The 17,237-nt window shown below is 37.1% G+C and overlaps 4 non-coding genes across 4 annotated transcripts; all 4 read right to left on the bottom strand.

The window, feature by feature from the left end:
* Positions 1 to 2,913: 2,913 nt before the first annotated feature.
* Positions 2,914 to 3,031, bottom strand: LOC121993144. The gene has a single exon (XR_006115089.1). It is a non-coding gene; the product is annotated as a U5 spliceosomal RNA (small nuclear RNA).
* A 569-nt stretch (positions 3,032 to 3,600) lies between these two features.
* LOC121993045 lies at positions 3,601 to 3,719 on the bottom strand. Its single transcript, XR_006115056.1, has one exon. It is a non-coding gene; the product is annotated as a U5 spliceosomal RNA (small nuclear RNA).
* A 2,989-nt stretch (positions 3,720 to 6,708) lies between these two features.
* On the bottom strand, positions 6,709 to 6,826 carry LOC121993196. Its single transcript, XR_006115111.1, has one exon. It is a non-coding gene; the product is annotated as a U5 spliceosomal RNA (small nuclear RNA).
* A 504-nt stretch (positions 6,827 to 7,330) lies between these two features.
* LOC121993236 lies at positions 7,331 to 7,447 on the bottom strand. The gene has a single exon (XR_006115139.1). It is a non-coding gene; the product is annotated as a U5 spliceosomal RNA (small nuclear RNA).
* Between the last annotated feature and the right edge of the window lie 9,790 nt (positions 7,448 to 17,237).

The raw sequence follows: 17,237 nt of genomic DNA, 5'->3' as shown, positions 1-17,237 counted from the left end.
ATTCCATTCACAATCAAAAGTGGCCGGCCACCTTCATGGAGTGTAACTCCTTTTTCATTAAATGTGGAGGGCCACATTTAATTGAAAGTAAATTTGTAACCCCCATTAGGTGGCACACACATGTGCTAAACATGATGATGTGGCACATCATCATTGGCCACTTAATGCCAAGTCACAAATGATGTGGCATAAAGTCAAGTCAAACTTGACTCTTCCTCTTCCTCTCAAGTCAAGTCAAACTTGACTTAATCTCTCTCATGGTTGATCTAATCCAACCATTTAATTCAAGCCAATTTAATATAATGAATCTAATTCATTTAATTAAATTGATTCAATGAGTCATAATCTAAATTAGACTCATTGAACACACGAATCAACTTAAGTCTAACTCAATTAACCTAATTAGGATTACTCTTAATCCAATTTGATTCATCAAATGAATCTAATCCTCTTGGTTCATCATATAAACCTAATCTCCATCTAATTATCCTTAGTGTGTGACTCTATAGGTTCTTGTAACGTTGGCAATGCCCCTAAACCCATTTAGGAGCATAAGTAATGAGCGGTATCTAGCAACACATCATTACTACCCAAGTTACAAGAATGTTGAGATCCAACATCACCTTGTGACTACTATTTGTGACTCTTCACAATATATGACAAGTGTCCTTCTATTCTAGACATCTAGATTGATCAATGTGAGGCATAGACCGTGTCATCCTCTGACCAATCTAAATCTTGATCTCCAAGTAGACTCACTAAATTAAATGAGCTCAATATCTTATATTGACTCATTTGGGCATGGCCATGCACTTCATGGTCTCACTCTATCAAGAATATCGATGTCGCTCCCGTCATATAGGAGGGATAGATCACATCTACATCACTCACATCCCTCTGCATAATTCGTTACATACCCAGTAATCGCCTTTATAGTCCACCCAGTTACGGGTGACGTTTGACGAAACCAAAGTACATAACTCTTTATGTAGGGATCCATGGTGACTTCAGGTCCAAGGACTAGTAGTCATACTAATAGCCACATGAGAAAGTATATGACACTCATATAACGATCCATGATACTTTCTCATGGTGGGTCATTCAGTATACATTCTACAATGCATATACATGTGTCAACTTGATATCTCTATATCCATGACTTGTGAGATCAAGTCATCGAGTTGACCTACATGCTAGTCTTATTGCATTAACATTGTCCCTGAATGTTAATACTCGACTAGGAATGATTAAGAGTAGTGTTCCCTATATCATCTCACTATCGGTTCAACTAACCGATTGATATAGGTGAGAACCTTCTACTCAAGGGCGCTATTATACTTAGTTTATTTGGCACCAATACAAGTAAGTATAATAACCAAAACACATGCCTTTATTTATATAAGAATATGATACAACAAGTCCATAATACAATCATCAAATGATTGACTCTAGTGCTCTAACTAACATGATTGCTATGTGCCACGGCAAGGGAACCAGAGAAAAAGTTGCTACTATAAACAATTGCTACTGTGAACTTAAAATCCTAATTGTTCTTCATGTTCTTTGCCTAGAACAACAAAATCCGAAATCCAGCTACAAAGCTTGAGGTAAACCGCTTGCATGCTTAAACTGTACCATTCATGTTCTTCCTTGAACCTCACGGCAGCAAACCCAACCCACAATCTTCACAGAGAATTCAAAAACAAAAGGAATAAGAACCCGAAACTATCCTACTGCAGGTGAGTAGCGACTTACCTTAGGTTTTCTTGGACTTACAGCCGGAAAGGAAGCACTAGGGTTTCAGGAGAACTCGAGCTCTCAGTGATTCCTCTATGTCAGCGTGCTCCCCTCGACGAGACGACCGAGAAGGTGTGAAGAGCTCACAGAGAAAGGTGCTCTCCGGCCGCCGGAGACGTGCCCTAAGTGTGGCTTCGTTTCCGCCCGAGAGGAGAAGCGCCGTCGCGAGAGAGGAGAGGAAAGGTTTTCGGTCTCGGGAAAAATTAAGCCCTCTTTTGTAACTAGGGTTTTTTTTATTAAATACTATACCTTAAATATTTGTCGCTCTTTCCTTATTCAGCAACGACCGCGTGAACACTTGGTCAGCCGGGTTTTAACCGAGTCAAAGGTCGCGAGTTCGATTCCTCAGACGCGCCCTTTTTATTTCAATTTATTTTCGATTTCCTTACTACTTAAATATATTTTCTTTCCCTATTTGATCAGCACGCCCGCTTGGGTTTCCTGGTCAGCCGGATTCGCTTAAGACATTGGTTCAGCAGGAGGTCACGGGTTCGAATCTCGGCTTGGACATTTTTTTGTCGAAACTTCTTTCGTTTAGTAAAAATATCAAACGACCTCCAAAGATTGCATAAAAATACTATAAAAATTTCTAAAAATCCCTAGAATATTTCTATAGCATTTTTAAATATTTTTAAATATTTTTAAATTACTTTTAGGACTCGAATTGAGGAAATTTGGGTTGTTACAGCAACCTCCTTCGTTTCTTGTGTGCTACGCTCCGAAAACCCTCTACTCTTCCCTTGGGATACAGTGTAATGGTAAAAGATGAGACAGGCTAATGCAACAAGAGTTCAAAACTCTCATAGAGTATATCATACAACCAGGATATTTAAACCTCCATTATTTTGACTCATACAATCAAAACTCTCACAGAGTATATTGTACAACTACGATATTTGAACCACACTCATGATGCTTAGTCTTCCACCACACTACTTTCTAAATATATCCTAATAGTTTGTGTACTATCTAAATATATCCTAATAATTAATGTAAAGAGGACCAAAAATTTCTAAATTATTAGAAAATTAGATGTATGAAACATTATATTTCTTACAATTAAAATAATTAATTTAAAAATTGTTAAGAACAAATTTAACTTGTAATTTGTTAGGGCTCCTTTGTAAAAAAAAACCCCTTTCAAAAATTAATATATGCTATTTTTAGTGACAAGCACACGGTATTCTTTAGTAAAAGGCGAAAGAATAATTTTCTCTGTTCTTATCACACAACTGCATGTTTTATTATGATGCAACCCTGAACTAATTTATAATGTCCTCTGTAGGAAGCTCACCATGCACAAGCAATGTGGGACTAAACAGTAGCCATACTAATCACCCCTCGAACGCTGAACCTTGCCTCTCTTTGCATCCTCCTTCATTTCCTATGCGCTAGGCTCCGTAAACCCTCTTCTCTTACCTTTGGATATAGTGTAATGGTAAAAGATGACACAAACTCGTGCAACAAGAGTTCAAAACTCTCACGGAGTATATCATACAACCACGATATTTAAGCCACTATGATGTTGACTCATGCAATCAAAACTCTCACAAAGTATATTGTACAACCACAATATTTGAACCACACTCATGATGCTTAGTCATCCACCACACTACTTTCAAAATGTATCCTAATAGTCAGTGTACTATCTAAATATATCCTAATAATCAATGTAAAGAGGACCAAATTTTCTAAATTATTAAAAATTATGAGAAAATTAAATATATGAATCATTATACCTCTTACAACTAAAGTAATTAATTTAAAAATTGTTAGGAACAAATTTAACTTGTAATTTGTTAGGGCTCCTTTGTAAAAAAAACCCCTTTCAAAAATTAATATATGCTATTTTTAGTGACAAGCACACGGTATTCTTTAGTAAAAGGCGAAAGAATAATTCGCTTTGTACCTATCACACAGCTACATGTTTTATTATGAAGCAACCTTGATCCAATTTATAATGACTTCTGCAGGAAGCTCACCACGCACAAGCAATGTGTGTAACACCCCACCCTCCTCACTACTAGTCTACGAGGGTGGAGCGCTACTGGACTACTAACTTTACTTAATTAGAGTTGTTCACATGTAAAGATCAATACATAAACTCTCTAAACATGCAATTAACTAGTAGCAGAAAACTAAATGACTAATCTACACATCTAAACTACATATCAATCTCAAATGACATGGAATATAAGGTACAATCTCAAATGTCTAAATACAAAATATCTTAATAAAATCTTTAACTAAATCCCAAGGCTTCTATAGTCCACACATCACACATCCATCCGCACCTCCTTGTCGCCTTCCTTGACTATAGCTTTTCCTTTCCTTTATCTATAGTAAGAGGAAATGCAACTATAAGCAAAATTGCTTAGTAAACGCTATCTAACTCACAAAACTCGAATATGCATGTAACTGGAAGAAATCTAAAACTAAATGCTCATAAATAAATACTACTCATGCTCATCTAATAGCAATAGAAATATACTGAAAAGCAAATCTATACAATCATGCTAGCATAAAGAACTAACTTGCTGAATTTTTAAACTTATGTGAAGCTTATTTCTTTTGTTTAAAAACTTATACTTTAATACTTCAAAATAATAATCAACTTCTCTTGAGCCCAGGCGTAGTACCATCTTATGCGCGTTCCCTAATAGGTTGGGGTAGCGAGCCACCAATCCTAAAAGAGCATACCTTGGTCTACCAGGGCCAAGACCTCGGAATTGGACACCTGGATTTGTTTAACGACAACCTCGGAAGTCGGGTACTAGTCTCTTTAAAGTAAAATATCTTAATTACTTCTTCTTTAAATTTCTTTACATTTTAATAAGCACCTTGTGTGCTAAAATTCCTAAAGTCTTGACTTTGGGATCTACTTAAGGTCTTGGCTTTTTTCTTTCTTTTCTTTATCTTGCTTATACTTATTAATACCTCTATTAAAAAGGTGTCTCATACAAAACTGCACTATAATGCTTATTAACTTTGCACTGAAATGTTTAACAGAATTGCATGGAAATACTTAATAGAACTGTACTGAAATGTTTATTGAAACTGCACTAAACTAAATCTGCATACAAGCTTAATCAAATCTACCTACAAACTTAATCAAAAGTCTACACTATAAGCTTAATCAAAATTCTGCACTATAAGCTTAATCAAATCTGCCTACAAACTTAATCAAAATTCTGTACTATAAACTAAATCAAAATTCTGCACTATAAGCTTAATCAAAATTCTTCACTATAATCTTACATAAAAATCTACACTATAAGTTCCACCAAAAATCTGAAAGTAAAGTTTTTATCCTTAATTTACGTCATCAACATTTAATGATCATCTTTTCTGAATCTAATATTCCCTTAAATTTATACATTCTCTTCCCATAAATTAATCAATATGATATCTGTCTCATGCTCACTGCATAACAAAACAATTTACTCCTTTCGAAATCTAAATGAACTAAATTTAGTTTCATGGTAGCAGCACCAATCAAACAATAAGGAATAAACTAAACCACATATTCAAATTAATTAAAACCTCTTCTCGTCTTCTTTATGAAACCCACGGCAGGAAATCTTCAAAATCATTAATCTTTGCGGCATGCGTCGGAAATCAAGAACACATGAATCCGAAACTACTCTACTGCAGGTGAGGAAGCACTTACCTTGCTCCTTAGACTCACAACCGAAAAAGAAGGGCTTCTAGGACCTTGGTTGGCCGCCGGAGACGATGCCCTAACTCCCTTTTGTTTTCTTCCCGAGCTCCGCCGTCGCACATAGAAGAGAAGGAGAGAATGGTTTAGGTCACAGGAAAATAGAGCATCAACTTATCCCTTTTTATAACTTAATATTTCTGTTAACTCCTTAAATAAATTTTTCTATCTTTTCTAAATTGATCCGTCCGCTTGGAGTCTTGGTCCGCCGGATTCGCCGAAACCTCTGACCGGGTCAGAGGTCGCGGGTTCGATTCCTCAGCCGCCCCTTTTATTCCCATTTATTTTCTGTTTCCTATTAACTATTACTTAAATAAATTTCATTCCCCTTTTTAATCAGCAACGCTAGCTGGGACACTTGGTCAGTCGTGCTTTGCTAAATCTTGACCGCGTCAGAGGTCACGGGTTTGATTCCTTAGCTGCCCCTTTTTATTTCAATTTATTTCCTATTCCTCAACTACTGCTTAAACAGATTTTTGCTCCTTCTTTAATCAGCTATGCCCGTTGGTACACTTGGTCAGCTGGATTTGCTTAAGAGTTGGCTCGGTTGGAGGTCTCCGGTTCAAATCTCGGCTTGGACATTATTTTTGACGAAACTTCTTTCATTTAGTAAAAATACCAAACGACCTCCAAAAATTACATAAAAATACTCTAAAAATTTCTAAAAATCTGTAGAATTTTTCTAAAGCATTTCTAAATATTTTTACGTACTATTAGGACTCATAACGAGGAATTTTGGGTCGTTACAATGTGGGACTAAACATTAGCCAAATTAATCACCCCTCAAATGCCGAACATTCACTCTCTTCACATCCTCCTTCCTTACCCCATCGCTAGTCTCCGTAAATCCTCTTCTCTTCCCTTGCGATACAATGTAATGGTAACAGATTAGACAGACTCAAATAACAAGAGTTCGAAACTCTCACTAAGTATATCATACATTCACGATATTTGAACCAACCATGATGCTGACTCATGCAATCAAAACTATTTCAAAGTATATTATACAACCACAATATTTGAACCACACTCATGATATTGAGTCATCCACCACACTCCATCTATAACCTAATAATTAATCTAAAATTATAAAAAAATTGAGATAAAATTAAATATATAAAACATTATAGCTCTTACAACTAAAATAATTAATTTAAAAATTGTTAGGAAAAATTTAACATATAATTTATTAGGGCTCCTTTGTAAAAGGAGCTCTATCAAAAATTAATGTATGTTGTTTTTAGTGATAGGCACACGGTATTCTTTAGTAATAGGTGAAAGAAAAATTTACTTTATTCCTATCACAAAACTGCATGTTTTATTATGAAGCAACCCTGAACCAATTTACAATGTCCAAGTAGGAAACTCACCAAGCAGGAGCAATGTGGCAATAAATGCTAGCCAAATTAATCACCCCTCAAACATCGAACCTTCCCTCTCTTCGCATCCTCCTTCCTTATTTGAGCGAGGCTCTGTAAACCCTCTTATCTTCCGTTGGGATACCACCACGATATTTGAACCACCCATGATGTTGACTCATGCAATCAATACTCTCACAAAGTATATCGTACAACCATGATATTTGAAGAACACTCATGATGCTTAGTTGTCCACCACACTTCATCTTTACTTTCAAAATATATCCTAATAGTCGGTGTACTTTTCAAATATATGCAAATAATTAGTGCAAACTTCTATAGGACCAAAAATATCTAATTTACTAAAAAATAAAAATATGAGATAAAATTAAATATATAAAACATTATAACTCTTACAAATAAAATAATTAATATAAAATTGTTAGGAACAAATTTAACTTGCAATTTGTCAGGGCTCTAAAAAAATTAATGTATGTTGTTTTTAGTGAAAAGTACACGGTATTCTTTAAAAAAAAGGTGAAAGAATAATTCACTTTGTTCTTATCACACATCTGCATGTTTTATTATGATGCAATCCTGAACCCATTTATAATGTCCTTTGTAGGAAGCTCACCATGCACAAGCAATATGGGACTAAACAGTAAACAAATTAATCACCCCTCAAATGCTGAACCTTCCCTCTCTTCGCAACCTCCTTCATTTCTTGCGCGCTACACTCCGAAATCCCTCTTCTCTTCCCTTGGGATGTAGTGTAATGGTAAAAGATGAGACAGACTCATGTAACAAGAGTTCAAAACTCTCATAGAGTATATCTGTAACACCCGAAAATTTTCAAATTAATTTTAGAAATATTCTATTATTTTTCTAGAATTTTAGAATATTTTTATGGAATTTTTGGAGTAGCATAAGTAGCAAAAATAAACAAAAATGTAAAATAGCCTAAGCGGGAATCGAACCCGAGACCTATGGACTCTATGACATATAGGGTGATTCTAGTAACCAAGGGGCCCCAGCAGGGGTGTGCTGAAAGAAGAGGAGAACAATTATATTTAAGGTTTAGTTGGGGTGTATTAATTAGTTAATATAAATAGGGAAATTAAGTGGAGAGTTGTTATTTTTTATCGGCAATTCTCTTATCCCTCAAACCCTCACCGCCGAAACCCTTCCTTTTCCTCTTCCTCTCGGCGCCCAAACCCAAGAAGCCTAGGGTTCCACCCCTAGGATCGTAGGAGCACTTTTCGGCGACAATTCCGGCACGAAGACGTTCCTCTCCGCGAGAAGAACGCGTAGGCGTAAGAAGATCGTCGAAGAGATCCTCTTCTCCGGAAATCTAGCGATCGGATTGTAAGAAAATCTAGCGCGGGATGTAAGTAACCTCTCACCTGCAGTATAAGTAGCTAATCACATGTTTTTATGTCTATAGTTCGCAATTATATTCATAGTGCAGCCATATGTAGAGTTAGAGCACACCAGGTGCTCGATAAAATGCCTAATATAGTTATATGCTACAATAGGTGTTTTAATAGTTCAGTTAAATGCCTAGATGCATTTTTAAATAGCATACATAGCCTTGCTTCGGTTATATGGGACTACGGTCCAATGGGTGGGCTCCCATTGTCGCCTCTAGGTTTAGCTAACTTAGCTCTAGGTTTAGATAACCGAGTAAAAAGCAAGATATGATAAATCAATTATAAACAGTATTTTACTTTATCAGTGGCACTATACTAGACTTCAGTTGTCCTTGGGTTGGGCTCCCATAGTCGTCCCTAGGTTTAGATAACCTAGTAACCCTACTAGATTCGGGACTTGCTACCTCGGGTCTATTTAGGAATGCGCGCACAGCAAGTACAGATGTCGGGCCCATCAGCAGCATGTTTAGTATTTTTATCTATTTACGAAAATAGTTTTCAAACTTCACAAAATAGATAAGTGAATTCAGCTTAGCTTCAGTTCAATTTTCTATTGATATAGCAGATAGCTCTATGTTTAGTTCTTGATTGCCATGATTTACATGCTCATGTGCCATGATTTAGCATTTCCAGTATGATCTCAGCTTGCATATCAGCATAACATCTTTTAAAAAGCATGATTTATGCAAATGCATGTTTTTGTGAGGTTGATGGTTTCTTACTAAGCTCCCAAGCTTACAGATGCATTTTCCTTATACTACAGATAAAGGTAAAGGAAAGATGGAATAGCGGAGGCTGGAGGCAGCGATGAAGATGTGTGTGTGGGTAGGAACTTGGAATAAAGATCCTTGGGGGAACTAGCAAATTAAGAACTTAGTACTTCTTATAGTATTTACTTTTCTGCACTTTTAGATGTCAAGTGTCTTGTTTCATGAGAGTATGCACTATGTTATGCTTAGATTTTTATTTGTCATGATAGTAGATAGCTAACCATGAGTAATGGCATGCCCAGTAGTAGTGTGGTGGTTGTGGTGAATTTTTGAAAGTTCTGTATGAGGTTGGGTCTGATTTCTGAGAAAATCAGTAACCCAATCGATCAGCCAATCGATTGAGCAGTCCTCAGTCGATCAGCCGATCGATTGGGAGAAATCCCCGCATACAGAACGCTAGTGAGGCGATTAGCTGATCGATTGGGGAGCCTCGAGAGATCAATTGATCGATTGAAGTGTGATCTGTCACATACAGAGAGCTGATGGGTCGATCAGCTGATCGATCGGCCATGGATCGATGAGCCGATCGATCGGGAATTTAAATTCCTGCGAACAGAGAGCCTCTGAATCGACCATCGGATCGATTGGCATGGTTGAATCGATTAGCCGATCGATTCAGACTTGAAGCCGTGCACAGTAGCGAGTTGAGTCGATCAGTGGATCAATCAAACAACTCCAATCGATCAGTCGATCGATTGGAATGTCTGATTTCAGCCAGAAGCACCTAACTTTAGTTTTCGACCAAATAGAAAATTAAGCTCCCTTCTTTAGCATATGTATAATTTCAGAAATGTGTCTCGAATATAAACTTCAGATTTTATAGTAAATAGTAGAATTTTAAATTAGTTCAGCTCCTTTCCGCATAAGAATAGTTAGCATAATGTAACCCCTGACCTTACAACCTAGTCAGTAGAAGGTGGGTCGTTACAGAGTGGTATCAGAGCGAGGTTCCATACCTCCTTCACACACACATCAGCATTGAACCTGCAGCTTCCAAGTAAGAATATCTCTCACTTTATTTATGTTTCTTGCTTTTATGTTTATAGATAACTAAATCATGTTTATATATGATAGCATCTAACATGGTAATAATAGATATGCAAATATGATTATATTAGTTATGTATGTCCTTTATTCCTCTAGAAAATGGTACGAGGACGCCCAGCTAGAAAGACACCAGCTACTGAGCCCCAGCATGAGGCAGGCAGCTCAGTGCCTCCCCCAAACCTTACAGAGGTAGTGGCTCAGTTACAGAAGTAACTAGCTGAACAGCAACAGGAGATAGCCACCCTAAGGGCTAATCAGCAGAACACCCCCACTGTCACTCCAGAACCTAACTTAGCAACCCCAATAGTGATAGAGGTTCCACCAGTCCAACCTGCAGCACCAGTGGCCCCAACAGCTGTAACACCCCAAATTTCATGATTTGGAGTCCTAAAAGACCTTATTAGAATCTAGAAATGCTATAGAAAAATTCTAGAGATTTTTAGAAATTTTGGGAGTATTTTTATGATATTTTTGGAGTTCGTTTGGTATTTTTACCAAGAGGAAGAAGTTTAAAAAAAAAAAGAGGAAGAAGTTTAAAAAAAAAAGAGAAAAGAAATACGTTGAAGCCAGGTTTTGAACCCACGACCTCTACCCGAACCGAACCTCAGCCAGCCAACTGGTCTGCAAACGTTTTGTTAATTATATATGGAATAAAATGTATATAAGGTAGAAGTTAGTAACAGAGAATAAGAGGGAAAAAGGGTACAGCGAGGATCGAACCTACAATCTGTGGCTTCGAGCAAAACCCGCTTGACCGGCTGCGCTCACGGGCTGTGATAACCTAAAAGGAAGAGAAAAATATTTAAGTTGTAATTGGAACCAAAAATAACCCAAGTTATAAAGAGAGGATTTAGGTTTCCCGAAACCTAATTTCTTTCTCACCTCTTCTCCTCACGCGGCGACGGCGATTCCTCTCGGGCAGAAACGAAGCCGCGGCTAGGGCTTCGTCTCTGGCGATCGGCGACCGGCGAGCACTTTTCTCCAAGAGCTCTTCACATCGTTGAGATCCTCTCGTCGAGGAGAGGTTGTGGGCACGAGGAGGAGCCGAAGGTCGAGCTACCCGAAACCCTAGAACCTCTCTTTCTCGGTTGTAAGTCCAAGAAAACGAAGGTGAGTTGCTACTCACCTGCAGTAGGATAGCTCCGAGATTTATTTCTTGTTATTTTCTTTGTTTCCGAAGCTTTGCATAAGTTTCCTTGCTTACTCTGTTTTCGGATCATGCTGCCTGTGATCTCTGTGTTGTGAATTTGGATGAAATGTATCGGCTTTGGTGTTTTCATGGCCTCCTTGAGATAGAGTTGTGTTCACAGAATTGGGTTCTTGGGTGCTGCAACCGTGGTGTTGTTTGGCTTTGGTATTTCAACCATAAAGTTTTCCTTACACTACTGGTTGGTTGAATCATGGTAAGTAGAGTTGTGGATTGGTGGTGTTATTATGAATTTTCAGTAAAATTTGATGCTAAGGATCTGGTTCTTCTTCCTTGCTTTCAGAACATAGTGTACAGAATTTAGTTGCTAGGGATTTAGCCCTCTTCCTTTGCTTTTGGAACATATGAAATCAAGATGAGTGGTTCGGCTTTGAGTTAAGTACATATGAAGTTTTATAAAAGAAGGGATCGGAGCATTTTTGCACGTAATGAACATGTAACAAGTCTATAGATCAAGCAAAATCTGATAGGAAAGGTACGTACTATAACAAGAAGGAGAACATGTTGTGCAGATTTGTTTTTAGTTGCTGTATAGAGTTTCCTTTGGTGGTGCAGCGTTGACTCCTTTGTTTTGGTTTTTCCTTAGTTGATGTGAGCATATGCAGATTTTTACTTGCTATTGGTTTTAAGTGGGGCATGTAGTTTAGTTTTGTGGTGTAGCACCTCAGATTTTAGATTCTTGGTTTGCTGCAAAAATAAAAAAAAAGGAGAACATCCCTTATAGTTATCTTTTCAAACATAGACTTCCTTGTTACCTTAATGGGCAGATCAGTTTATATAGAGTCTTGGAAGTTTTCCATTTCCGAAGTTGGTCAGACCTGCCAATGCATATACCAGCTTGATTATTCTAAAGACTAGTCCTGTACTTGCTAACTTTCTGCGGATTGTCACAAAGATATCACAGTTATGTTTTGTAACAATAGAACATCATAGCAGAGAAACAAAAAAAATAAGAAAACAAGATTTACATCATTTTTATAGAAGGATTTGGTAGACGGTGAGTTTTCTTTGGAGGTTTGAGTTTGGATTTGTGCTTTGGTTGTTTCTACTGTCGTGAACCACAAAGGGAGGAAGAAGATGATTAATCGAGTCTGTGAATTATTTTTCTTCAGACTTTGTATTGGAAATTCGGATAGATTTCTGATGTAGACTTTTCTAATTGGAATCCACCAATTGTAGTGCAGATTTTATGAAGTTTAGAATGCATATTTCATTAAGTTTACAAGTGCAGAATTTTATTAGGCTTTCAAGTGCAGAAGTTAGTTAGTGTAGTGAGCAGATTTTAAATAAGCTTGAATATGCAGAATTTTTAGTATGCAGATTTGTATTAAGCTAGTATGCAGATTTCTGTTAAGCATTAGTGCAGATTTTTTATAAGTATTATATGTGTAGATTTCTTTTGTATTCTATGCATGATTATGTGATACATAGTTAGTTTCATTCATAGATTCATACGAAAGATACCCTAACAGTATTTTGAGTTTAAGAAAAGTATAAGAAAGATAAAGAAAAGAAAGAAAAGGCCAAGGCCTTAAGTAGATCCCAAAGTCAAGACTTTAGGGATTTTTGGCACACAAGGTGCCTATTAAAATGCCAAGGCATTTAAAGAAGAAGTAATTAAGATTATAAGTATTTTACTTTTAAGAAGAGGCTAGTACCCGACTTCCGAGGTTGTTGTTAAACAAATCCAGGTGTCCAATTCCGAGGTCTTGGCCCTGGTAGACCGAGGTCTACTCTTTTAGGATTGGTGGCTCGCTACCCCAACCTATTAGGGAACGCGCATAAGATGGTACTAAGCCTGGGTCCAAGAGAAGTTGATTACTATTTTGAAGTATTAAAAGTATAAGCTTTTGAACAAGTAAAATAAGTTTCACATCAGTATAAAAGTATTAAAAAATTAGTTACACATAAGTATTAAAGAATAAGTCTTTAAGCAAGTGAAATAAGATACAGAAGGTGTTTAGAATTCAGTAAGTTAAGTTCTTTATGCAAGCATGATAGTATAGACTTGCCTTACATGTTTAGTATTTCAGTATGTTTCTTTACTGATAGAAGAGCATGAGTTAGTTTACTGTTCTTTGCTATTTATGAGCATGATTAGTTATACATGTTTAGTATTTCAGTTAGTATGATTCCTTTGCTATGTATGAGCATGAGTAGCTTTACATGTTAGCATTCAGTTTTAGCATGTTTTTATTTATATACATGCATATCGAGATTTTGTGAGTTAGATAGCGCTCACTAAGCATTTTACTTATAGTTTGCATTCCTCCTACTGCAGATAAAGAAAAAAGAAAGTTAATATGAAGGAAGGCGACAAGGAGATGTAAGAGGGGTGTGTGATGTCTGCACTATGGAAGTCCTAGGGATCCTTGCGAATAAAATAAATTATGATTTGTTTCTTTGAGTTAATTAAGTCTTTATGTGTTAAGGAAATTTGATAACTATTTATAAGGACACTTAATACTGTATTTGCTATTCAATTGTAGTTATGGATTAGTTTTCCTTTATTGTTGCTGAGTTAAAATTATTATACTGCGTGGTTGATTGATATGTGTTCCAGCCGCTTGTGACTGAGTATATATATTGCATGTATTGTTGAATATGGTCACCGGTACAGGGGAGATTTTGTCGAAATTTTTCGGTAGGGTTTCCATGTGATTTTTAATCATACCGGTTAAGGAGAGTTAGTAGTTAAGTAACGGTCATCATTAGAGAGTAGTAGTAGTAAGAAGGGTGGTCGTTACAGTTGGTATCAGAGCAGTTCCCATTCTCCAGCATCACACACATCAGCATCATCCTTGCCGTCTTCAAGTAAGAAAGTATTTAATTTTCTTTTATGCTTTCTTTATTATTTGCAGTATAGAGTGTCTGCTTATATGTGCTTAGGAAAGAAGAAAATTCATGTTTTAATTTTCTATGTTTTGATACATATGCTTAGAAAAAATAGAGACAATTTTAGTTTTGTTTCTCTTATATTCATATATACATAAGTATGTTTAGAAAGGATAGAGAAGATATCAGGTATTATTCTTGGCATAACTAGATGTTAGGATAGAGGACAAGACAGTGGGGAGTTAGAAACCCCAGTTAAGTAATTAGAACTAGAAGGACAATAATAACAAGAAAGACCCAAGCAGGAAGACGTTCGGGTAGTCTGTGAATATCCAGAGGTATTTTTAGAAGACCTACTTGGACTACCTCCCAACAGAGAAGTAAAGTTTGAAATTGAGTTGTTTCCTGACACCAGCCTAATTTCAAAAGCTCTGTATTGAATTTCTATAGCAGAGCTAAGCGAGTTACAAGAACAAATTCAAGAGTTACTTGACAAGGGTTTCATCCGCCCTAGTCATTTACCCCGGGGAGCTCCAGAGTTGTTCATTAAGGAGAAAGACAGATCTATGCGGATGTGCATAGATTTTAGAGCGCTGAGCAAAGTAACAGTAAAGGACAAGTACCCTCTTCCCAGAATAGATGATCTATTGGATCAGCTAAAGAGGACAATAATGTTCTCTAAAACAGACCTGCGTTTTGGGGAACCATCAGTTGAAAGTGAAAGGAAGTGATGCACCCAGAACAGTTTCCAGGACCAGAAATGGACACTACGAATTTGTAGTCATGCCATTTGGTGTGACTAATGCACCTATGGTCTTCAGAGACCTTATAATAAGCCTTCCAAGGACCACTAATGGATATGATTCGATATGAATGATAGAGGACCGAGAAGTTAAGAGACTAAGGAGCAAAGAGTACCATTAGTGAAAGTTATTTAGAATCAGAAGCACGAGGAAGTTACTCGGGGGCGTGGAGATAGCATGAGACAGAAATGTCCAGAATTAGTCTAAGTTCGAGGACGAACTTTTTATAAGGTAGGGAGAATTGTAACACCCCAAATTTCATGATTTGCAGTCCTAAAAGACCTTATTAAAATCTAGAAATGCTATAGAAAAATTCTAGAGATTTTTAGAAATTTTTGGAGTATTTTTATGGAATTTTTGGAGTTCGTTTGGTATTTTTACCAAGAGGAAGAAGTTAAAAAAAAAAAGAGAAAAGGAATATGTTGAAGCCAGGTTTTGAACCCAAGACCTCGACCCGAGCTGAACATCAGCCAAACCCAACCAGCCAACTGGTCTGCAAACGTTTTGTTAATTATATATGGAATAAAATGTATATAAGGTAGAAGTTAGTAACAGAGAATAAGAGGGAAAAGGGGTGCAGCGAGGATCGAACCTACAATCTGTGGCTTCGAGCAAAACCCGCTTGACCGGCTGCGCTCGCAGGCTGTGTTAACCTAAAAGGGAGAGAAAAATATTTAAGTTGTAATTGGAACCAAAAATAACACAAGTTATAAAGAGAGGATTTAGGTTTCCCGAAACCTAATTTCTTTCTCACCTCTTCTCCTCACGCGGCGACGGCGATTCCTCTCGGGCAAAAACGAAGTCGCGGCTAGGGCTTCGTCTCCGGCGACCGGCGAGCACTTTTCTCCAAGAGCTCTTCACACCGTTGAGATCCTCTCGTCGAGGAGAGGTTGTGGGCACGAGGAGGAGCCGAAGGTCGAGCTACCCGAAACCCTAGAACCTCTCTTTCTCGGTTGTAAGTCCAAGAAAACGAAGGTGAGTTGCTACTCGCCTGCAGTAGGATAGCTCCGAGATTTATTTCTTGTTATTTTCTTTGTTTCCAAAGCTTTGCATAAGTTTCCTTGCTTACTCTGTTTTTGGATCATGCTGCCTGTGATCTCTGTGTTGTGAATTTGGATGAAATGTATCGGCTTTGGTGTTTTCATGGCCTCCTTGAGATAGAGTTGTGTTCACAGAATTGGGTTCTTGGGTGCTGCAACCATGGTGTTGTTTGGCTTTGGTTTTTCAACCCTAAAGTTTTCCTTACACTACTGGTTGGTTGAATCATGGTAAGTAGAGTTGTGGATTGGTGGTGTTATTATGAATTTTCAGTAAAATTTGATGCTAAGGATCTGGTTCTTCTTTCTTGCTTTCGGAACATAGTGTACAGAATTTAGTTGCTAGGGATTTAGCCCTCTTCCTTTGCTTTTGGAACATATGAAATCAAGATGAGTGGTTCGGCTTTGAGTTAAGTACATATGAAGTTTTATAAAAGAAGGGATCAGAGCATTTTTGCACGTAATGAACATGTAACAAGTCTATAGATCAAGCAAAATCTGATAGGAAAGGTACGTACTATAACAAGAAGGAGAACATGTTGTGCAGATTTGTTTTTAGTTGCTGTATAGAGTTTCCTTTGGTGGTGCAGCGTTGACTCCTTTGTTTTGGTTTTTCCTTAGTTGATGTGAGCATATGCAGATTTTTACTTGCTATTGGTTTTAAGTGGGGCATGTAGTTTAGTTTTGTGGTGTAGCACCTCAGATTTTAGATTCTTGGTTTGCTGCAAATATAAAAAAAAAGGAGAACATCCCTTATAGTTATCTTTTCAAACATAGACTTCCTTGTTACCTTAATGGGCAGATCAGTTTATATAGAGTCTTGGAAGTTTTCTATTTCCGAAGTTGGTCAGACCTGCCAATGCATATACCAGCTTGATTATTCTAAAGACTAGTCCTGTACTTGTTAACTTTCTGCGGATTGTCACAAAGATATCACAATTATGTTTTATAACAATAGAACATCATAGCAGAGAAACAAAAAAATAAGAAAACAAGATTTACATCATTTTTATAGAAGGATTTGGTAGACGGTGAGTTTTCTTTGGAGGTTTGAGTTTGGATTTGTGCTTTGGTTGTTTCTACTGTCGTGAACCACAAAGGGAGGAAGAAGATGATTAATCGAGTCTGTGAATTGTTTTTCTTCAGACTTTGTATTGGAAATTCGGATAGATTTCTGATGTAGACTTTTCTAATTGGAATCCACCAATTGTAGTGCAGATTTTATGAAGTTTAGA

This window comes from Zingiber officinale, chromosome 1B, assembly GCF_018446385.1.
Source record: "Zingiber officinale cultivar Zhangliang chromosome 1B, Zo_v1.1, whole genome shotgun sequence".
Classification (NCBI taxonomy): Eukaryota; Viridiplantae; Streptophyta; class Magnoliopsida; order Zingiberales; family Zingiberaceae; genus Zingiber; species Zingiber officinale.
Note: the sequence above shows the minus strand (reverse complement) of the source record. Positions and strands in the feature narration are given on the sequence as shown.